Source organism: Elgaria multicarinata, chromosome 4, assembly GCF_023053635.1.
Source record: "Elgaria multicarinata webbii isolate HBS135686 ecotype San Diego chromosome 4, rElgMul1.1.pri, whole genome shotgun sequence".
Classification (NCBI taxonomy): Eukaryota; Metazoa; Chordata; class Lepidosauria; order Squamata; family Anguidae; genus Elgaria; species Elgaria multicarinata.
In genome coordinates, this window is record NC_086174.1 from 41472046 (window position 1) to 41495303 (window position 23258).

A 23258-nucleotide genomic window follows, 5' to 3' on the forward strand; every position below is an offset into this window, starting at 1 on the left:
AGTTGGGATCTTTTACAGAAAGAGGTAGAAAGTAGGGATGTGCTCCGCTCCGATTAGGAGCGTAGAAGCAGTAGCGGATTGGCCTGCTCCGCCTTACCCAGAGGCGGAGTAGGAGCGGACCGCGGACCCCCTAGAAGCAAGGCGAAGAGAAGCGACCATTTTTCGGAGCTCCGAGTTCAGTCGGAGCGCTCCGGTCGCCATCTTGAAAACATTTCGCCATAGGATTGCATTGCGGCAAATAATCGCGCATAACTACGTTGTTTTTGAAGCTATCGTTCTGGAAATTCTTGTGCACAGAGAGTCGTGGATGGGGGTCATTTTGAGACCACTCTCACCTCTCTGCGTGCTGTGGTTCACGTGCAATATTTTTTTAAAAATCGGGGCAACCGCGGGGCTCAAACTGCGTTTCGGCTTTTCGCCCATAGGATTGCATTGAGGGAAAGAATCGGGGATAACTGGGGGGGGGTTTAAGCTATCGTTCTGAAAATTCTTGTGCACAGAGAGTCGTGGATGGGGGTCATTTTGAGACCACTCTCAACTTTCTGCGTGCTGTGGTTCACGTGCAATATTTTTTTAAAAATCGGGGCAACCGCAGGGCTCAAACGGCGTTTCGGCTTTTCGCCCATAGGATTGCATTGAGGGAAAGAATCGGGGATAACTGGGGGGGGGTTTAAGCTATCGTTCTGAAAATTCTTGTGCACAGAGAGTCGTGGATGGGGGTCATTTTGAGACCACTCTCAACTTTCTGCGTGCTGTGGTTCACGTGCAATATTTTTTTAAAAATCGGGGCAACCGCAGGGCTCAAACGGCGTTTCGGCTTTTCGCCCATAGGATTGCATTGAGGGAAAGAATCGGGGATAACTGGGGGGGGGTTTAAGCTATCGTTCTGAAAATTCTTGTGCACAGAGAGTCGTGGATGGGGGTCATTTTGAGACCACTCTCAACTTTCTGCGTGCTGTGGTTCACGTGCAATATTTTTTTAAAAATCGGGGTTTGGGTTTTTTTTTTTTATTATTATTATTTTTTTGGAAGCGATGACAGGCACATTCAACTCCCAATCCTGATGAGAATTCATCTCCTCAGAAAGCATCCTCCTCCAATCCCAGCGTTGGAGGGGGGACTAAGGCAGACCCACCCTGAGAACTTTCTGTTTTGTGTCTCTTTGTGGGTTGGCGTTCGTGGAGGGAACACTTACTTAGCTAGTGCTCCTGCTTTGGAGATAGATTAATTTAATATAGGTTTAGTTTGGCGCGTGTGTGTGTTTGTTTGCTTCTTTCTGACTTGTAGCTTAGTTTGCCCTGTGTTTTCCCCTTACTTTGATTTAATATAAACTTTATTTTTGAATTTTGGAGTGTGTGGTTGGGTTGGTTGCCCCCCCCCTTCCCTGTATTAAAGCCTGACTGTTCTGCTTTTGTGAAAGCTTTCTTTTGAAAGCATACACACACTTTTTGTCCCATTTCCCTACATTTATATTCTTAAACATATTTTATTATATTCTTTCACATAGTCCATTAGTATATATTCTCATACATATTATATTAGTATTCATATTTTGTTCTTCTTATAGTAGTGGTTGGTTCTTTTTCCCCCTCCCCTCTCTTAAATCCTGATTGTGTTTCCTTCTATCTTCTATATACCAAATATACCAAAAAAATTGGATTCTCTTTTTCTTCTCTGTGTAACTTCGACGGAGTGGGCTGCTTTTGTCAAGTTCAACAGGCAGCCACAGATTGAGCATTTTGGGGAAAGCATACGCACACCATTTCCCTATTCTTAAACATATTATTATTATATTCTTTGACATAGTCTTAGTAGTCTATTAGTATACATTCTCATACATATTAGTAGTAGTATTCATATTTTGTTCTTCTTATAGTAGTGGTTGTCCCATTTCTTGTCCCATTTCCCTACATTTATTAGTAATATTCTAAAACATATTATTATATTCTTGTAGATATTCTTAGTAGTATATTCTCATACATATTAGTAGTAGTATATTTTATTGTTCTTGTCCCATTTCCCTACATTTAAACATATTATATTCTTCTTATACATATTCTTAGTAGTACCTTATACATAGTATTAGTAGTATTAATATTTTGTTAGTCATCATGAAAAGAGAAAGCAGGCGTGCTGAAAGCAGCAAGGCTCAGTCTGCCAGCAGGGCTTCCTCTCCTCCTGTGAAACTCAAACGGGCAACTCCTTGGCTGACTGCTCCAAAACAGAAGCAGGACAAGCAGCAGGCAGAGCCACTCTCTTCTGCAACTTGTGCCCGGCGTTCTCTTTTTGAGGGTGGGAATGGGAAAAGTGCCCGTTTGCAAGAGGCACGTGGCAGCAGTGCCATTAGAGGAGGAGGAGTATCCCCAACTCCTTCATTCTCCTTTCAGCCCACGAGCCCGCTGATGGACCTAGACGAGGTCCTCAGCACAGTGGAGGGGGGGGAGGAGGAGGAGGCGGTGGGCCTCCAGGATGTGGGGGCTGAGGAGGAGCAGCAGCAGGCCGAGGCTCTCTCCCCAGTCTCATCCCACACCCCTGTTTCTGTGGCAACACCAGAGAGCTCAGGCGGGCAATTGGTGGTGTCACCACAGAAACGAAAGACAAGCATCGTGTGGGACCACTTTGAGTTGGGAGCGGATCCCCGCTTTGCTGTCTGTCGCCACTGCAAACTCAGCCTAAGCAGGGGTTCATCGACAGGGCATTATGGAACCAGCAGCATGAAGATGCATCTTCATAGGCAGCACCAGGCGATCTTGCTGGGGAAAGAGGCGGGCAAGGCGACTGGTTCCAGGGGAAAGCCGAAGGCTGCTGCTGGCACTGCCACTCTAAGCTCTCCATCTCCCATCCCCACAAGGGTTAGGCAGGCAACCCTGCAGGACATGGGGTGGGGGAAGTATTGACCCACAAGATGGCGTTTTCCAATGCCCACCCAGGGTGCTACTGTGTTGGGGCATCTGCCGGGACTGACTCCTCCCCAATACTAGATCTATGACATGTCACTCTGCCTGCCCCTCTGCTAGCCTGTCCTCCTCGGTGACCGACTCGCTGGGATGGTTTGCGTTTGCAATGCGTGACTAACTGCAATGCTGGCTTAGAAACCAGCCATCACTTCCTTGTGCCCCCAGAAATGCCCGCAGCCTGCCTGCCTGCCTGCCCGCCTCCCCCGGGGTGCTGCTGTGGTGGGGCATCTGCCAGGACTGACTCCTCGCCTACTCTGCCTGCCTCTCTGCCCGCCTGGTGCCTGGTTTGCTCCCAATCGTCCTCCTCTGTGCCCCTCAAGGCGTAACTGCTGGCTTAGAAAGAAACAACCAGCCATCTTTGCCTCACTTTGCGCCCACTTATGGGTTGGTTTGCTATGCGTTAGTGCTCAAGCCATCCTTGCGGCACTACAATGCATGCTGCCTGCCTGCTTTCCATTGATGGTGCTATATAAATAAATAATAATAATAATAATAATTCTCCCCTTCCCGCCTTGCAGCGATGGTGTATGTGTCTTGCTTTGACTAAGGGGAGAAGTCCTTCCTGCGCTCACTTAGACTTTATCAAATTCAATAATCCCTTTTTCAAATGTGCCAGAAGATTTAGGGTTATCTCGTGGCATGTTGGGATTGCCTTGGAACTGGCCCCATTGAGCTGTCTGCAATTGCAACTTTAAATCCCTGACATACTGGAGTGTTCAAATTTCAAAAGTTCCCCTAACATCAGGGGATGATGGGATTGCCTTGAAACTTGGTGTCCATGGGGACACATGGGTAAGCTGTCATGGGACCAAAGGATAGGTTTCTAACGTGCAAATTGACGTAGTTGTAGAATGGGACTTGATTTGGGGTGAGTTAAAAAGTTTAAGCCGCGCCAAAAATCAGGGGATGATGGGATTTGCTTGCAACTTGGCGTGCATGTGGACACATGGATAAGCTCTCCTGGTGCCGAGTTTGAGGTTTCTAACATGCAAATTGACGGAGCTATCCCAAGGGGTGTGAATGGGGTGCCCGATTTTCATAAATTCCCCAAAAATCAGGGGATGATGGGATTGCCTTGAAACTTGGCGTGCATGTGGACACGTGGATAAGCTATCATGGTGCTGAGTTTGAGGTTTCTAACGTGCAAATTGACGTAGTTGTAGAATGGGACAATTTGGGGTGAGTTAAGCCATGCCAAAAATCAGGGGATGATGGGATTTGCTTGCAACTTGGCGTGCATGTGGACACATGGATAAGCTCTCCTGGTGCCGAGTTTGAGGTTTCTAACATGCAAATTGACGGAGCTATCCCAAGGGGTGTGAATGGGGTGCCCGATTTTCATAAATTCCCCAAAAATCAGGGGATGATGGGATTGCCTTGAAACTTGGCGTGCATGTGGACACGTGGATAAGCTATCATGGTGCTGAGTTTGAGGTTTCTAACGTGCAAATTGACGGAGCTATCTAAAGGGGTGTGAATTAGGGTTATGGGAGGTGCGTTAGAGGGTAGAGCCGCGCCAAAAATCAGGGGATGATGGGATTTGCTTGCAACTTGGCGTGCATGTGGACACATGGATAAGCTGCCCTGGTGCCGAGTTTGAGGTTTGTAACATGCAAATTGACGGAGCTATCCCAAGGGGTGTGAATGGGGTGCCCGATTTTCAAAAATTCGCCAAAAATCAGGGGATGATGGGATTGCCTTGAAACTTGGCGTGTGTGTGTATACGCCCATGAGGTGTCATGGTGCCAAACGTGAGGTTTCTAACTTCAACGGAAAAAAAGTTGTTTACTTTTTTAGCTTTCAATGCAAGCCTATGGGGGGGCAAAAACGGAGCTCCGGATCCGATCCGGAGCTCCGGGCGGAGCGGAGCGGAAGTGGGCGGAGCGGGGGCGGGGCGGAGCGACCCGCTCCGAAAAATGGCGGATCTGCAAGTGAAGCGGAGCGGGGGGTCCGTGCACACCCCTAGTAGAAAGGATACTCAAAAGGAGCAGTTGTGACAAGCTTCAGCACTTAATTTGAGTCAGGTCTCCGCTCAGGCACCTGTTTTCCATACCAAAGCCCAACTCTAAAAGATATGGAGTGCAAATCAGTGAAAGTGCTCATGAGCAAATGTGGGGTTGTGGTGGCCACTAGAAAGAGGACAAAAGGGGACACCCAATTCCATAACATTTGCATGTGCAAATTTATATGTATAGATGCACATTTAGAAATAATAACTGTAACTTAAATTTAAAAAAATAGAATGCATCTCACCATAGCAGGAGAGACTGACCAGGTGATCTGTGTGCCTCTGTGGACGGTCTCCTTCAAGGCCCATGCTGGTCTTCCTTCTTCTGGTTCCTTGACTTTAAACTAGACAGTCCTTCAAAGGGAGAACAGCTTCAAATAGAGGACTGTCCTCTGTCAGCTCTTCAACATAGAGGACTGTCCTCTGTAAAGTAGGACACCTGATCACCCTATGTGGGGTATATCTCACTCACTATAGAGTCATAACATATCAGGGATAAGGATGGGCATGTCAAGATAGGTATAACCCTTGGTCATCCTTTAAAACAAACAAACACTCCATGGCTTTAAAGATGTGTTGTATTGAGAGGAGGGTGAAAATGCAAGTTGCAATTCCCCATCAGGCCTGTTATGAGCATCCAGCACTCTTGGGCAGCTGCCAGGGCCCTGATGGCGGCCCTGAGCCCTCCATGCCAGGCAGCTAGAAATAGCGATGTTATGGATTGTGTAAAATCCATTCCATCCACATTTCTCAGATTGTCAGGCACCTTTCACTCTGTCCGCTCATTAAGGTAATCAGATTTTTTTGTTTCTGGATTTGCACAAATTCACATTTGCACAAATTTGCATCTTTGCAAAACAATGTGCTAATCCCACCCCCAACCCCAATGCACAAATCCTTCCAAAATATGTATTTTCATGCTTTAGTCTATGGAGAATGCATATTTCTGGCTAATTTTATTTCATATTTTTGTATTATTACATTTGCGCAAAATTCAGGAAAGCTAGAAAAATGGTTCACAAATCCATGGCATCTGCCTGACTTGGGAAAAGCCACTTCACTGCAGAATCCATGGGTTGGATTCATAAAATTCCATACTCATTTGATTCTGTTGTGGATTTCTCTAGTATCTCTAGCTACAAGCCACCATTTTTAATTTCCCACAATACTTGGGAGTGATATTACACCAGCGATTCCAAGGCATTGCAAGATTTATTAAATGGTGACTTGTAGGAGGGGCTCATTGAGGGCACTTGTTTTATTTATTGCAACCGGCTTCCACCACTTCTTGCTCCAATCCCCACCCAACACCCCATTTTGCATTGTTTTGAACCTTGATCCTGTTTTTGCTGATTCCAGAATATACTGTAAAAACCAAGACAAATCTTTGTTTCCAGCTCAATCTGACATCTGCAGACCCTGGAGACTTTAGAAAGTAGGAGTTTTGTAAGCCAGACTCTTATGTAAGTGAATTGCTATTTCTGTCCAAGGTTTAGTTGCGTATTTTGTAGAGCTAAAAATACAGAAATAAAAAGTTAAGAAAATACACATTGTTTTTCTACAACCCCATTAACTTGTCATTTACTTTCCTCTGCATTTCCTTTCCCATCAGCAGGGATTGGTCAGAACTTTTGTATTTATTACAGAGAATAAGGGTTCTTCTTTAGAACTGGGATCCTCTTCACCTTTTCTCGTAATCCTTTTGAAACCCTGTTCCTGCACTAGAGTTGCTTGCATCCTGGTACCATAGTGCTGCCACAGCTGGGTGCTGTGGGTGAATAGGGCTCCATAACAGGATGATGGATTACTCCCAACCATCTCAAACAGACTGGAAGACACACTGGTGAACAATATAAAAGACCTCAGAGGAAGCAGCACATAAGGATTGTTTCAAGTCTAATTCATATGGATGCAGGGCTGGCCCTACCATTAGGCAAAGTGAGGCTGCTGCCTCAGGCAGCAGATAACAGGAAGCAGAGAGCAGCATCAAGGCATGTGTGCAGAGCTGAGTGTGTATCATGGCCTACCCTCTAAGCTATCCTGTTGCCTTCAGGCACAGCAATAGATGCTGTCCTCTCACCAGTGTGGATGTCCAATCTGCTGTCAGTCCATGAAATGAGATGAAAGGTGCCATCTTGTCCTTCACCTCAGGCAGCACCATACAGATGCTTTAAGGTAGACCAAGATGCTATTCTTTGCAAATGTGGGTAACCAAAAATCTCATTTGTCAAACTAATGCAAATGCAAAGAACGCTTCGGAGCAGAATCGTGAGGGCTACATAACTTCTCCTGCAGATTCGGGGAAATTAATGTAAGATTTAAGACATCCTGGGGAAGCATTTGCAGGGAAGGACCAGTCAGCAAGAGGACCTCCCACCCAACTCTCCCTGCAAAACCCATCTCCAGCATAGTGAGGCAAACATGGAGTTGTCTATTCATAAGAACTGTTCTTGCAAGATTTGATGATGTTTAAAAAGGGTGCTTCTGATTCAAAACTGGAAGAGAGTAGTCTACTGTGTGACTATAGGACATGCCTGCACAATGCCTTGTTACAACTGCTGAGATGCTTAAAACAAATCTGGAAATGAAACCATTTCCTCCCCCCCACCCCAATTATGACCAACATGCCTGCAATCCCAGAAAATGTTTGATAGTGCTATACCTGGATAATTTATTCCAGCATTCACTTATAACATGTGGTACCTTTACATATAGTCTTGATTCCAGCAGAGCTGTTCCCTAAGTACTGACAGATGGCAATGTTGGCTGGGCCTGATGGAAGATGGAAGAGTGAGTCTTAATTTTAAGGCTTTGGAAACATAAACTAAACACTACTCACCACACCCTGGTAATTATCTGAGATCTCCATGTCAGGGGTGATGCAAGTCGGGGAGAAGTGTCAGTTTCTAAGGCTATAAAGCAAGAGTGGAAACATTATCGGTTTGTCGTCAGGAAGTCGTTGCTAGGTTGGTTGGTTGGTCCTGCACAATAAGAGTAATTTGCAGAGAGGTGGTGCCACCACATCAACTTGCAGGTGTACTGTAGGTCCTTCATAAAACTCTGCAAGCTAAAATGTAATAGCTGAGAGCATATATTAGAGATAGGTAACCCCACAACTACAATCACACCACACACACACACACACACACACACACACACACACACACAACCCTGGAAATGATCTAGGCCGTTGCTAGATGAGGAGTTAGCCCAGTGTGAGGCCCGGTCTCCCTCCTGTGCATCCAGATGACACACAGGGGATCCCGGGGTCAGGCTGGGCTAAGTCCTTCCTTGAATGGATCCACTTATGGCCCAGCTTTTCCGCAACCCTGGGCTGAGGCCGGGGCTGCGAAAAGTCTAGCTAGTTCCGTGGCTTTTCCTGGCTGCTCACTTACTCATGAGTAGCCGAGATAAGCCACAGACTGGGCGGGGGGGAATCACAGGGGGGGAGATGGGGGCCGGGGGAAAGAATGGACCTGGCAGGAGAGATGGGAGGGGGGAGAAGAACGGGGATGGGCATGGCGGACGGGGGAAAGGCATGGCGGATGGGCATGGCGAACGGGTACAGGGGGCAGGCATGGCGGACGGGGGAAGAAAGGGGACAGGGCATGGTGGACGGGGGATGGGCATGGCGGATGGGGGGAAGAATGGGGACAGGGCATGGCGGACGGGGGAAGAATGGGGACAGGGCATGGCGAGCAGGGACGGGGGATGGGCATGGCGGACAGGGGGAAGAACGGGGACGGGCATGGCGAGCGGGGGGAGGATGGGCGAGCGAGCGGGCGGGGGGCATCAGACATTGTGTGTGGGGGGGAATCAGGGGCAGGGGGAGTGGGGAACCCTTTATTTTTTAAAAAAATCTACTTACTTTCTCGTTGGTGCGCTCCTGCGCACATGGCCCTTTAAGAGAAAAAAAACTGGAGCACGCGACGGGGCTTCCCCTTGCCCTGTCGCGTGTTTACGTCTAGCTAGGGCTGACGGCGCGCGCTAGCTGCAGCGCAGTCTCGCCCCGACTCCCGACCGGATTATCTGGTAGGTCTAGCAAGGCCCCTAGAGTAAATTTCCTAGAAACCCACCAAACTGAAAGTTAATCTCAACTCCAAATTAGGTCCAGGTGCAGCTCGCGGGTTGCACTGGTGACTGGAGTTCTCATGGCTCCCAAGTTTCCCTGGATGTACTACTTTGCAGAGGACAATCTTCTGTTTGAAGGGTGGTTGAAGGACAGATCTCTATTTGAAGGGCAGCCTAGTCCAAGACCAGTTTAAACAAGAACTGAAGTTGCCTCTTAAAGTACCTGAACAGCAGACTAAATGGGCATACAGATCACTAGTAAGTTTTCCCTTCCATGATGAGATGTGTTATATTTCTATTTAAAGTAATATTTCTAAATTTGCATCTCTACACACACACACACACACACACACAGACACACACATATTAGCATATGCAAATTTTATACACATAGCTGCTCCTTTTTTAGCCCTCTTTTTTGGGGGATGCATTTTCAGTTTTTTGCCACCCTTTAGTGGATTCCAACCCGCAAATGCAACACTCCCAGCCATCCTCTACTTCTGTGGTAAGTAACGGGATGTGGAAGATGGAGGCAGGGAAGGACACATTTGGTGTAAGATCCACTATAGGTTGCCTCGAGGCCGGGGTGGGCAACTTCAGGAGGTATGGGGGGCATTTTCAGAAGGTCCCTTCTCCCATGCTGCCGCAGTTGCCAAAAATGGGTGGAAACAAAGTGGCATCTGGAGCTGTTACAGTACCAGAAGATTCAAAATGATCTAGTTTATAGCTAATTTTGACCCTTTTGGAGCTCCATACCTACTACGGCATCCCCACAGTGTCAAAATTAGCTTGCAAACTAGTTAATGATGACCCTTTGGGCACTTCATAGCAGTTCCAGATTCCATTTTTTTTGGGAGGGGTCTGCCCAAATTTCAGGTGGTGGTGGTGTCAGGGGCCACACTGGGGGAGTTATGGAGCCCACATGTTGCCCACCCCTACTTTAGGCCCTGGAATGTGACAATGGAGACCGACCTTCAAATGTGGCAGGGAATTGATGTCCTACCATACACTGGTGCCTAGGAGCCTCTGAGTAGTTCTTAGTCAAATCCAAATTCATTACAGATTAGACATGTCCCAGAGACTTCGGAATACAATTAAGAATTACTTTACAGGAGACAAATTCCCCAAATCCAATAAAAGGTTGAGTGATTTCCCCACCTGCTAGATGTTCCTGGTACTTTCTTCATCCGTGAAGAAGAAGGGGCCATTTGGGAAGAGCCACAGCTGTCCAGAAAGCAACCCCTTCATGTCCATCTTTAAGGCTTCAAGTAACTTGGGTTTGTTTCCAGCCAGGTCTTAAAACTTAGTCTGGACATAATTAATGCACACATCTGCTTTTGAGGAAGGTGCAGGCATGCTAATGTTTCAGAAGAGGGGCAGTCATATTTGCATCTTCTTTGAAGGGTCGGTACATATCTTAACCTCCTTCAATGTTTTGTTTTTAAGAGGATTTCAGTCGCAGGAGTTGACTGTGGGGTCAATCCTACGTCACATAATAAACATAATGTGGGAATCGGCTCTCACAGTGCTCCATAATTATGCCGCGCTCTTGTAGACTTTTTCTAGCATCCAGAACAGGCCATGCTGATTTGACCCTTAACACACTGTCCTTTTGTTTGCATGCCATTTTTCAAAGGCTAAATATAAACTGCAGAAGGCTACTATCTTCTCGCCTTTGTGATGTTTGGAAATGAACTTAAATGAGGTTCACCCATCACTGGTTAAGAATTTCAGACATTTAAATGATCCTTTCTAATTCTGGTGCTCTCTTCGGCAGAGACATCTATCCAAAGTGGCAGGTATAACGATGATTTTAGTCTGCACATGAAATGGTTATTTATCATCATCTTTGCATGCTCTCTCTCTCTTTCTCTCCCCACTTTCTTATGCAAATGTCCCAGCTCCATCTCAAAAGGGAGAAAAGCTATAAATAAAATGCAAGGGGCTATTTTGGGAGAAAGAAACACTTCTTGTTCCTTTGTGTAAATAATATCTGTTATCTCCCCCCATTTATCTCAGTTTATCTAATCTACGACAGATTTCCAAGCTATGGTCAAATCATTTCATTCAACTTCTCCCAAGGGCTTGGGAACACAGTGTGCAGCCTCCCCCCACCCTGTCTGTCTGTCTGACTGTCTTTTAGAGTGGGAGGCATATAGGCTCCAGTTAGGCTTACATTCTCCATCATGGGCCCTTCAAGAGGCAGATCCCACACTCTCGTTTGCTTGCAGTGGTTCAATGTAGCTTGGCAGGGAGCACGCCACAAAAATCATGAGCATGTTGGACGGACACAAGAATTCAGCGTTGTAGTCAGCTGTTTCTACAGCCTTATGCGTCCCAGATATTTAACCACAAGTCAATGCTGATCTAATGTGCATGTACTTGTTGTGTCTTGCAAGCTTGTGCAGCTCTGAATCTCTCGACATGCTCATCAGTGCCTCTGTTCCTGAGACCCCAGGGATGATAAAGGGCAGGATGGAACCAGAACAGGGACCCAGGCAATTGGGCAAGGTCTTGCAGCACTGCTGATGGAACATTATGGGAAATGGCAAGCTGTGAGAGCTCCAAAGAAGCAGCAGGTTCCTTGAGGACCATATTGGCTGGTGATTCTACGAACATCAATCCGACATATCTGGAGGGTGCCAAGTTGGTGAAGCCTTTCCAATTGTATTGACGAGCAAGCCATAATGGGAGGACAAACAAGGAGGCAGTTTAGAGGAACAAGGATAAAAATACATGGTGCTCGTAATAAGCTTGTTGGTCATGCAAGTCTCAACTGGAACAGGAAGACCTTTTATACTCCTCCCTGTCCAGAAGAACTCAATGGCTAGCCTGAGCAAGTGGAGTCAAGTCTAGAACCTGAAATTATTATTTCACCGAGAAGCCGCCATCTGCAGTTCAGTCATTCACCACATGGGGCAACTGCACTCAGCTCTGGCAGCTCCTAATGGTGACATGAATAGGGCTGGATGAAGCTATCAGTTTCATTTTCTTCTGCACTTAAAGTTTATACATCTCAAGTTCTTTTTCTCCCAAATATGAAGAAATTTGCAAATTTTGGTAAACCCTTATAAAAGAAATGAACTGAAATGAAATTATCACCCATCTACTTTAGGCAATTCAATAGGTATAGCTATTCCCAGCATGGAGAGATCCATAATGTACCTGCCTGCCATATGGTGGCTAAAGATAAACCTGTCAGGAGAAAAGAAGTGGGCACCCTAAGTAAGCACAAGCATGTTGAATATGGAGGGATTGAAACACAGGCTTTTAACAGCAAAGCACTCAAAGCCCTAAACCTGGACAAATGAATCTGTCAGTTTTGAGTTCTCGCACATTCAATTTAAAATAAAATAAAATCTCAAGCTCTTTTTATCCCCAATATAGAGAACTTTGCAAATCTGTGTAAATTCTGATCAAAACCAAACTGAAATAAAGCCCTAGACATGAATAGGGCTTTGCAGAGCCATCAAAATATTGATGGGCTGTAGTGAAAGTGGTGTCTGTAGAATTCTAGAAGCACTATCATACCGTGAAGGAAACAACGGGAGCAATGTCAAGGTTGCAGCCAAGGTCAAGGTGGCCTCAGACACATGGCGTTTTAGCTAGGAATTATCACTCTGGTCCTTGAGGGAGAAGCCACAACAAGCCCACATCCTTCCCTCGTCGCTGATAACAGCAGATAAGGCTCACGGAAACTTGCATGCCAGCCTACACAGCGCACTTGTAGCTTGAGTGCCAAAGCAGCAAGTTCAGGAGGTTGATAGTGATGAAATGTCAACACAGAGCTTTAAAGAGCACAACCCTTGGGAATGCTGCCTTAAATATTCTCAAGAACTCCCATGGGCTCCTTTCCCCAGGATTTGGTCCCACTTATTCTAAGAGTTCTTTCTTTCTTTCCCTTCTTTCCTTCCTCCCTTCTCTTTCTTCCCTCCTCCTCCTCCTCCTCCTCCTCCTCCTCCTCCTCCTCCTCCTCCTCCTCCTTCTATACAATAACTAAAGGGACAGACGTACTGGAAGACTGAAAAATATCAGGATTCATTTGCTATGGCCAGATCTACACCAAGCAGGATAATGCACAATGGAAGCGGTATGAAAATGGTATATGGTATGTGTCAACGGGCCCCAACAGTGATCAGTGCACTTCAATGCAGCTATAAAGCAGTAGTGTGGCTCCTGCCTCGTATATACTGCTTTCATAGCACTATATCCTGGCCTATGTCAAAAGGACAATTACTGTTTGTTTGTTTGTTTATTTATTGCATTTCTATACCGCATTTCTGAAACCAATCAAAGCAGTTGAGAACAATTCAAAAAACAAGAATGATAAACATAATAAAACATTAAAAACAATGTTAAAACCATAACAGTTCAAAAAGCCAAACTGAAATGGTGCCTCTTGACCTTCTTCCCGAACATAGAGAGAGTGGGGATCAGATGCCACTCTGATATTATTATTATTATTATTATTATTATTATTATTATTATTATTATTATTATTTAGGAGTGCATTCCAGATTCTGGGAGTAGCACATGCCCGACAACGACAAGCAGGCCTTTGCAAGTGGGGGTGTCTTCTTATTTATTTATTAAACACCCCCGGCATTTTCAGAAGCCCAGGAGTTCTTCCTGAATGCTTATTGGAGAGGGCAAGATCACATGGTCTCCAATATGCATTCACCAAGAACTGCTGGGTTCCTCCAAATGCCAGGGTAAGGGGATATATTATGGACCAGACCTAGGGTCCATCTAAAGTTCCTGAAAATAGGGGACAGGAGGATTCAACACAGCACATGTTGTTGTTGTTGTTTGGGACAAAATTATTGTCCCAAATGCATTTCAACCATTCAGATCAGTGGGGGGGGGGGGGAGTTTTACCATAACTATAGGCCAAAAAACTGTAATTTTGTAAAGGGGCAGGTAGCAATCAGGACAGATTGATGAACATATTTGGATCAAAGGACATCTAAGTGCAGGGACAATGATGCTACCTCTAAAATAAGGGGGTCTGTCAAGACTGTTGCTATTTTTGAGTGAATGAAAAAACTAAACCTAGATACACTCCTAGATGGAACAGAGCCTGGCTAGATTAAAGCAGTGGTGGGCAGATGATAGATGTCTAGGTATCTTGGACCAACTCCCAGAAGCTTCTCCCAGGATGGCCAGTGGTCAGGAATGCGGGGAATTGAAGCCTGAGCCATCTGTCAACCTCCTGTCCACCTGTGGATTAAAGGAATTAAGGGCCTCACACCAAGGCACGAGCGGAGGAGGCAAGTAAGTCCTATGGGTGGACCGGTAGTCAGGGGAAGCTGCTCACCATCGGGCCGAGGCAGGCCAAAGTGCGTCGGGTCAAGGTGGCCCAATCCAGTCCTGATACGGAATTGCATCAAGGTAGGCCAAATCAGCATCTTCGACTTGGACTCTGGGTTCGTGACTGAGGTGGTTCACCTCCCTAATTAAAAATAAAGAGGTCCTGGGAATTAAATTTTTTATTAAGGCTATTGAGAACCCATCCAGCTGGGAGCGCTGATGCAGCAATATACCATTCCTAAAATTGTATCCAGTCCTGAAGCAGGCAAGGGGAGGAGGATGGAGGAGGAAAATGATGAACTGTGAGCAAAATGCCCAGCGGGTTTGGTTCCTGTCTCGGCTGCTGAAATGCCTGCTGCGTGACCTTGGGCATGATGCTTCATATGTGGTTTTGATAGTGCAATCAATTAGTGCTTCCCACTGCTTTGAGATCCCCCAGATTAAAGGCCTCAGAAGTATCATTACTGGGTTTGTTTACAAAGCGCAGAAAGAGATCTGGCAGGCAGCTTCTGTTTCACGTCCCCCACCCCCACCTTCTAGGTTTTTACCGTGTAACAGAAGCTTGCCCGATGATGGCTCTGTGTTCTTTTCTGAAAGCTGGGCAAGGTGGGGGTGGGGAAGCCAGGTGTAAGGGAGAGGCTGGTAATCAGAAAGGTGTCTTTTGTTACAGGAGAACACTTTCTTCCAGGGCAAAGAAAGACATTACCTGTGGCATTCTATGTTCTCTGGGGTTTTCTTTTTCCTCCTGAGGGCTCTCTTTCCACAGGACTTGGGTAGTTAAGCCCAGGGTTCCACCCCCCTCTCCAGGGATAGAATCAAAGTTAATACCTCAACAGCAAAGAGAGATAAGAACAGCAGCTGCTGTTTTCTACTGGTACAAGTAAGTGCTCACATAACGAAAGAGGTCAGGGTGGTGGTGGAGGAGGAGGAGGAGGAGGAAGAGTCCATTTGCTCTACTTTGATTTAAGGGTGCAGGGAGTCAAAGGGCTGGAAACTGATGACTGATGCAAATATTTGGTTTGACCTGGGCTGTGTGCTCTGCTCAAAATTCAATTCTGTGCCAAAAAGATATCAGTGAGTTCTGACAATTATGCGGGTCGAGTACGTTTGCAAACCTCTTTGTTATTTTGCAGAATTTGTGATGCTTCTACTAGTCGATGGTGTTGTGTTGGGCACTAAAGCCCTTCCTGACCACTTAACATCTGAATAGTGCTTTCCAGTGTTCAAAGTGCTTCACATGCAGTATCAAGTTGTACTCTCCACTAACATCGACCCTGGAAGGCGGGCATAATTGTCCCCCACGTTGCAGACAGGGGAGCTGAGAGAGAGGCTGAGAAGGAGTGACCTAAGGTCACCTGATGAGTTCATGGCAGAGGCACGGTCGGGGACTAGGTGATTCATCACTCAGGCTCTTACCCACAATGTTACAATAGTATTACATATGGATTGGATCCCATCCCCATGACTTCCAATCCTATCTCCTCATCCCACCTCCCCATCCCCATGGCTTCCCATTCCAAGTCATCCCAATGGCTTCCCATAGGTATGAAGCTATGGCTATGGAGCTATTGCTTCCCATCCCTATGGGACAAATATGCTATGGAGCAAACATGTGTCAGAGGTGTGTTACCAGCACATAGGTCAATACCTCAGGGATGGGGTCAGCCCTCTTGTTCTTGCGGGACTTTTCATGTGTTCTGTACCAAATGAATAGAGCCACAGAATCCTTTCCTAATTTGCTATCCTCCAGATGTTTTGGACTTCAGGCTCCCAGCAGCCTCAGCCAGCATGACCAATGGTCAGGAATTCTGGGAATAGAAGTCCAAACATTTTGGAGGTAGGGTGACCATACAAAAAGGAGGACAGGGCTCCTGTATCTTCCACAGTTTTATAGAAACGGGAATTTCAGCAGGTGTCATTTGTATGCAAGCAGCACCTGGTGAAATCCCCTCTTCATCACAACAGTTAAAGCTGCAGGAGCCCTCCCCTCTTTTGTATCTGTATAGTATATACAGATACTATAGTATAGCTCCTGCAGCTTCAACATACATGCTCACTCTTGTGGTTCCACCATAAAGGCCAGACCACCATCAGCATTCCATGAGCAAATTTTTTTTGGCATCAGGCGAAAATATTTTTCGTCTCCCAAGTTTTGAATGTATTTTTCAAAATACGCTCTTATTTATTATATTTTATCAATGCATTTTATCTTGTTTTTTGTTATTGTAAACTGGAACGTTTTCTAAAACCTTTTAAATCAATACATTTTAAAAAACCACCAGGTGAGCAAGAACATTTCTGGGGCAGGCTGTCGATCTTACGGCTGTAAGGGGAAAGTTGAAACAGTGCAAGTTCCTGGGGAAATCTGGAGTCCCCTGGAGTGAGGTGGGGATGAACAAGTGATCCCAGAACAAAGCAAGAAGTCCCATTGGTAGATCCCCTTAGCCAAATACTTGGAAACCATGGACCTTGAGAATGACTTGAATGATTTGGTCTACTCCAGTGTAAATGTAAACATTCTGCTGATACCCTCAGGAAGGACATGGCCTACATGGGCTTATTTTGCCATGTTGTTACTTGCCCATTTGAAGCCAGTCTGCAGCCCTATTGCACAGATGCCGCACAACAACACCCATATAGTCACAATGTTCCAATGTTCTAAGGCGGAAGTGCATTGGCGGCACAGAGATGAAGGACTTTATGTAGCCTATTAATTCAATCCCCCAAGCACCATAGTTCCCAGCTGCCTGTGCTTTTGATAAATTACCACATTACACAGTGTTCATAGCCCTGGTCTTTATCTGAAGGTCTGTTTTCAGGATGAAGTCAATGCATGCCAAACAGACTTCCTTCCCATGCACCCACCCCGTGGCTACCTTTGCTTTCCTTTCTTGCACAGACACTAGATACCATCACCTTGAGAAGTCACAAGTAGTGACTTATCATTTTAGGCAATCACTAGACTGTTTGTCTCACTGCAAGACAGCATTGAAAGTATATGCTATAATTTCAATACAAAAACAGTATTTTCTTTTTTTCAAAAATAGCATCATTAGTATGTTCTTATCAAGATACCACTTTCCTTTTCTGTTGGTGGTATTTTTTTCTTTTTCTTACCAGCATTTAAAGGCAAGAAGTCTCCATTTTCACACAGGAATTTAAAAAGCAATATGCAAATTTAACTTAAATTTAGTAATAGGCAAACTTGCAGTGTCAGGAATTTTAATTAGCACACCAAATTATTTAGAGTGAGTGCCTATAGATGTTCTTCCTTACCTGCCTTTGTGTGGTGTGGTCTCCAGAGATGATGAAGAAGGTGGAATCTCTGTTTAGCACAAATACATTTTGAACCCAGACTGGGGAGGGGTGAGCAGGGTCTTCAGAAGATTAGAGGTTGTATGAATTGGTCCTGTATGGAATTATATGACCACAGCAACGTGTTGAGGTGCGGACAATCCCACTAGTGAGTAAAATACTGGGTGACACTTATACAGTATGTTGCACAGTTCTAGCTGGCTTTCCAAGAGAGCTCAGGAGAGCTCTGAATTGTTGATATTCCAAGCCATATCCAAATTTCAGAAGACACATCTGTTTCTTTAACTAGTGAGATCACTTCAGCAGTGAAGACAAGACTAGATGTAACAGTAGCAGTCCTATGGTGACCAGGTGTCCTGCTTTACAGAGAAGAGTCCTCTATTTGAAGGTGCCCTCTGTTTAAGGGGTTAATCAGTCCAAGTCAGGTTTAAAGATAAAGCACCATAAGAAACCAAAAGAAGGGAGATCAGGAGCTTTGAATTTCCCCCAGCAACAGTTAGCATCTGGCCATCAGACGGAGCAGGCACACAGGTTATCTGGTCACAGTTTTCACCACTATGGTGAGAAGTGTTGTATTTCTATTTAAATTATAAGTTAATTATTTCTAAATTTGCATCTATAGATATAAATTAGCATCTGCCATTTTTGTGCAACCCTGGGTCCACTTCTGTCCTCTTTTTTTGCAGTGTGTGTAACTGGCCCACCTAGGCAGACCTGTCTCTTTAAATCTCACCCATATTACCCCCCACTCCCAATTTGATCGCCACATGTTGAACATCAGCATTATTGGCAGAAAGATTAGTGGGGGGTGAAATCTTTGCTGCTGGTGGCAGCATTTTTCCCCACAAGAAAGCCTCAGTCTTGCCTTAAATATAAGGCTGCACCAATTACATATACAGCGATGGAGTCTGATTTAAAGAGCAAAAGGTGATTATCTTTTCCCCTCACTGCAAACACCTCTGCTCCCCAAACTGAGTTTGACTAGGAGAAAAGTGCCTGTGACAAGGAGGAGGATTTTGTTCCCCTCATCCTCTCTGGGCCTTAAGAAGCATTGCTAATAACAAGGCAGCAGGAGACGACGGTATCCCAGCTGAACTGTTTAAAATATTGCAAGATGATGCTGTCAAAGTGATGCATGCCATATGCCAGCAAATTTGGAAAACACAAGAATGGCCATCAGACTGGAAAAAATAAACTTATATCCCCATACCAAAAAAGGGAAACACTAAAGAATGTTCAAACTATCGGACAGTGGCACTTATTTCACATGCCAGCAAGGTAATGCTCAAGATCCTGCAAGGTAGACTCCAGCAATTCATGGAGCGAGAATTGCCAGATGTACAAGCTGGGTTTAGAAAAGGCAGAGGAACTAGAGACCAAATTGCCAATATCCGCTGGATAATGGAGAAAGCCAGGGAGTTCCAGAAAAACATCTATTTCTGTTTTATTGACTATTCTAAAGCCTTTGACTGTGTGGATCATAACAAACTGTGGCAAGTTCTTGGTGGTATGGGGATACCAAGTCATCTTGTCTGCCTCCTGAGGAATCTGTATATCGAACAAGTAGCAACGGTAAGAACAGACCACGGAACAACGGACTGGTTTAAGATTGGGAAAGGAGTACAGCAGGGCTGTATACTCTCACCTTACCTATTCAACTTGTATGCAGAACACATCATGCGACGTGCTGGGCTTGACAAATCCAAGGCTGGAGTTAAAATCGCAGGAAGAAACAGTAACAATCTCAGATATGCAGATGACACCACTTTGATGGCTGAAAGCGAGGAGGAGCTGAGGAGCCTTATGACAAAGGTGAAAGAAGAAAGTGCAAAAGCTGGGTTGCAGTTAAACCTCAAAAAAACCAAGATTATGACAACCAGCTTGATTGATAACTGGCAAATAGAGGGAGAAAACGTGGAGGCAGTGACAGACTTTGTATTTCTGGGTGCAAAGATTACTGAAGATGCTGACTGCAGCCAGGAAATCAGAAGACGTTTACTTCTTGGGGGCGGATCCGCACGTCGGCCCCAGAGCGCATTTATGCGACCCCAGGGCACCCCGAAAACGATAGTCTGTACTTGCCTGTAAAAAGAAACGAGGAAGAGACGATGACGATGACGCCGCCGACGCCGCCCAGCTTCTTGCTTCTTGGCCGGCTCAGAGAGCTCTTTTTGAAGAAGGCGGGGTAGAGAGCTTTTTCCGCACTCCATCCAGCTCTCCGTCCCGGCCGGGGAGCAGGAAGCTGGGTGGCGTCATCGGCGTCTCTTCCTCATTTCTTTTTACAGGCAAGTACAGAATATTGTTTTCGGGGTGCCCTAGGGTCGCATAAATGCGCTCTGGGGCCGACGTGCGGATCCGCCCTGGGAGGAGAGCAATGACAAATCTTGATAAAATAGTTAAGAGCAGAGACACCACACTGACAACAAAGGTCCGCATAGTTAAAGCAATGGTATTCCCCGTAGTAACCTATGGCTGCAAGAGCTGGACCATAAGGAAAGCTGAGCGAAGGAAGATAGACGCTTTTGAACTGTGGTGTTGGAGGAAAATTCTGAGAGTGCCTTGGACTGCAAGAAGATCAAACCAGTCCATACTCCAGGAAATAAAGCCAGACTGCTCACTTGAGGGAATGGTATTAAAGGCAAAACTGAAGTACTTTGGCCACATAATGAGAAGACAGGACACCCTGGAGAAGAGGCTGATGCTAGGGAAAGTGGAAGGCAAAAGGAAGAGGGGCCGACCAAGGGCAAGATGGATGGATGATATTCTGCAGGTGACAGACTTGACCTTGGGGGGTGGCGACAGCCGACAGAAAGCTCTGGCGTGGGCTGGTCCATGAAGTCACGAAGAGTCGGAAAAGACTGAATGAATAAACAACAGCAACATCCTCGCTACCCCTTTTGCTCTTAAAGTCAGATCACACACACAAACACCCCATTCCCATGCACACTCTGCTTTGTATGTGTTGGAAGGCAGGCCAGTGTTTAAAGAGCCAGCTCTGCTCTCACGTCTGGTTTGGCCCTGAGGTAAAACCTTGGAGCATTTGCTAAGATCCTTATCCACTCCTAAGACCTGGGGAGTTGAGAAGAAATAAAGAAACAAGGGCTCTGTCAGTGTTTGTCTTTCTGAAATCCGCCTTCATTGGCCTCTAGCCTCAGGCAGCAGAGTCCGCAGGGAAGGCTGGCTCTCTTTTCATTTCTTTTCTTTTCGGCTTCTGAATGGAATTAGAACAATGACATGAGGTGACAAGCACTGCCACACCAAAATCATAATAATTCTCCCCACCCGCTACGTTTTCTTCTTTTTCTTTTCTGCAGCTACCAAATGGGAAGTTGAAATGCTAATGGAATAGAAATCCATTTCTTCTAACCAGAAAGGGCTAGAAATGAATTTTAATTAGGAAAGACTTAGGCCACAGCTAGACCTAAGGTTTATCCTGGGATCATCCAGGGTTCGCCCCTGCCTGAGCACTGGATCCCCTGTGTGTCACCTAGATGAACAGGTTTGACCCCCTGGACGATCCAGGGATAAACTTTAGGTCTAGCTATGGCCTTGGTGTGTGTTTTTAACTCCTTACTTGGTTGTTGCTTTTAACTCCTTACTTTTCCTTACTTCGTTGTAGTTTTAACTCCTTACTTGTGATGTGGAAATTAACGTACTGTCAGCTCAAGAGGGTTGGAGCTAAGGTATGGTAATAGTACTGACACTGTACAAAGGCAGATCAACAGGGTAATTGGCTGAAATGAGCTCCTAGTTCCAGCAGCCATTTTGATTCCACAAAAATAACTGTGTTGCTCAATTCTATTCAGGAACCTGGGAAAGGGAAATGGTTGTGAACTTGTGAAGCAGAGAACGGATCAGCTAGGACAGCATTTTCACCTCATGACTCAACTGTCGCCTCCCCTACTGCCACTCTCTACAGCAGTTCATGCTTCGATGGTGTCCAGATTGGACTGATGTAATATGTTCTGCATGGGGCTGCCTTTGAAAGCAGTTCAGAAGTGTCAGGATGTGACATTAATGCATTAAGAAATGTGGACTAGCTCTCTCATAATTCATCTATATCAGCCTTCCTCAACCTGGGGCGCTCCAGATGTGTTGGACTGCATCTCCCAGAATGCCCCAGCAGAGCTGGCTGGGGCATTCTGGGAGTTGTAGTCCAACACATCTGGAGCACCCCAGGTTGAGGAAGGCTGATATAGATGAAAGCAACAACTCCTCTCATATAACCCTCATCTGGCATTTAAACCCTTCCAAGGAGGTCTTCCCCCAGCTTATATGGAGGCCTCTAGGAGGAGCAGAGCCTTCTCTGTGGCACACTCAGTGATCAGGAGACTAGTGGAGCCTCCTTCCCACCATACGTTGGGATAAAGTTGAAGATCACCTTTTCCCCTCAAGGACCGTTGATTTTTATTGCTGTTTATGCCTGTTTTGTTGTGCTGAGTTTACCCCTGTTTATATTTATTTATTAATATATTATGTAAATTGTTTTATTGGAGGTTTTTTGTTGTTTTATTAGCTACTATGAAATTTTCTAAATAGCAGTATAAGCATTATTTAAATGCTCACAGCACTCTGCTTAGAAGCCCATGTCTGATTTGAGAGAGAGAGAGAAGGGTGAACTATGGCACACAGACCCTGCATGAGTCAAGCGACAGGAGAGCAGAGCAGAGGAAAACACTGTCCAAACCAATGTGCTCCCTTCCGCATCCATATTTTCTTTCTTGAAGCACGTGGTTGCATCAGTGGTTAACTATTCTGATCCATCCACAGCATTTACCCACAAAGCCAGGCAGGCAGGTGGTTTCAGCACCATGGAAAGATCCAGGAGAGCAACTTCTTTCAACAAAAGCTTGAAGTGGACTGAGTCCCACCAGCCAGTCCACCTGTCCTAAGCCTCACCTTGCTGCTGGAAGAGTGCAGATCCTTAAAGGGCCAGTCCTGGGGCCTGAAGATGACCCTGCAGAACCTATGGTTCCACAAGCTCTGTGGCCTTACTCCTAGCACGCTTCCTGCAATGTTGGACAAGTTCAGTGGCACAGGAGGTACTTGATTCCTCAAACAAATTAGACTCAAGAAGAGGAGTCTGCAAAAGTCCTCCCATGGGTTCTGAGCTTGAAGCTGGACCACGGCACCACAGGGTTGTCCTGGGAAGCTTTCCTCCCCAATGTACCTATCCAGACCTTAAGACCTTTTTCAGAGGACCTGCTCTGAGTGTCCAGGCAAATGGAAGGTTGGTGGCCACAAAGAAGAAGTCCTTTTCAGTGATGCCCCCCTGGTTATAGAAGAGTCTTCCCAGAGCAGCTCACCAGGTACCATCTTTATGGTCTTTTCAGTGGCTGTTTATTCACTCAGGTCTTTTAAATAATAATACTTAAAATAAATTTCAGCCTGGGCTCTTGGTGAAAAATCTGTTCTTTAATCAAGTTTGCCACAGTTTCTGCCTCTTAGACTACTCATGGGGGAGCATTCCAGAGGGAGGGTGCCACTGCTGAGAAGGCCCTGCTTACTTGCCATTTTAGCTGCAATAGTTTTCATTATTTTAGACTTATTTTAGTTATGTATTTGTTTGTGAGCTGTCAGAGAATATGGGGTAGCTA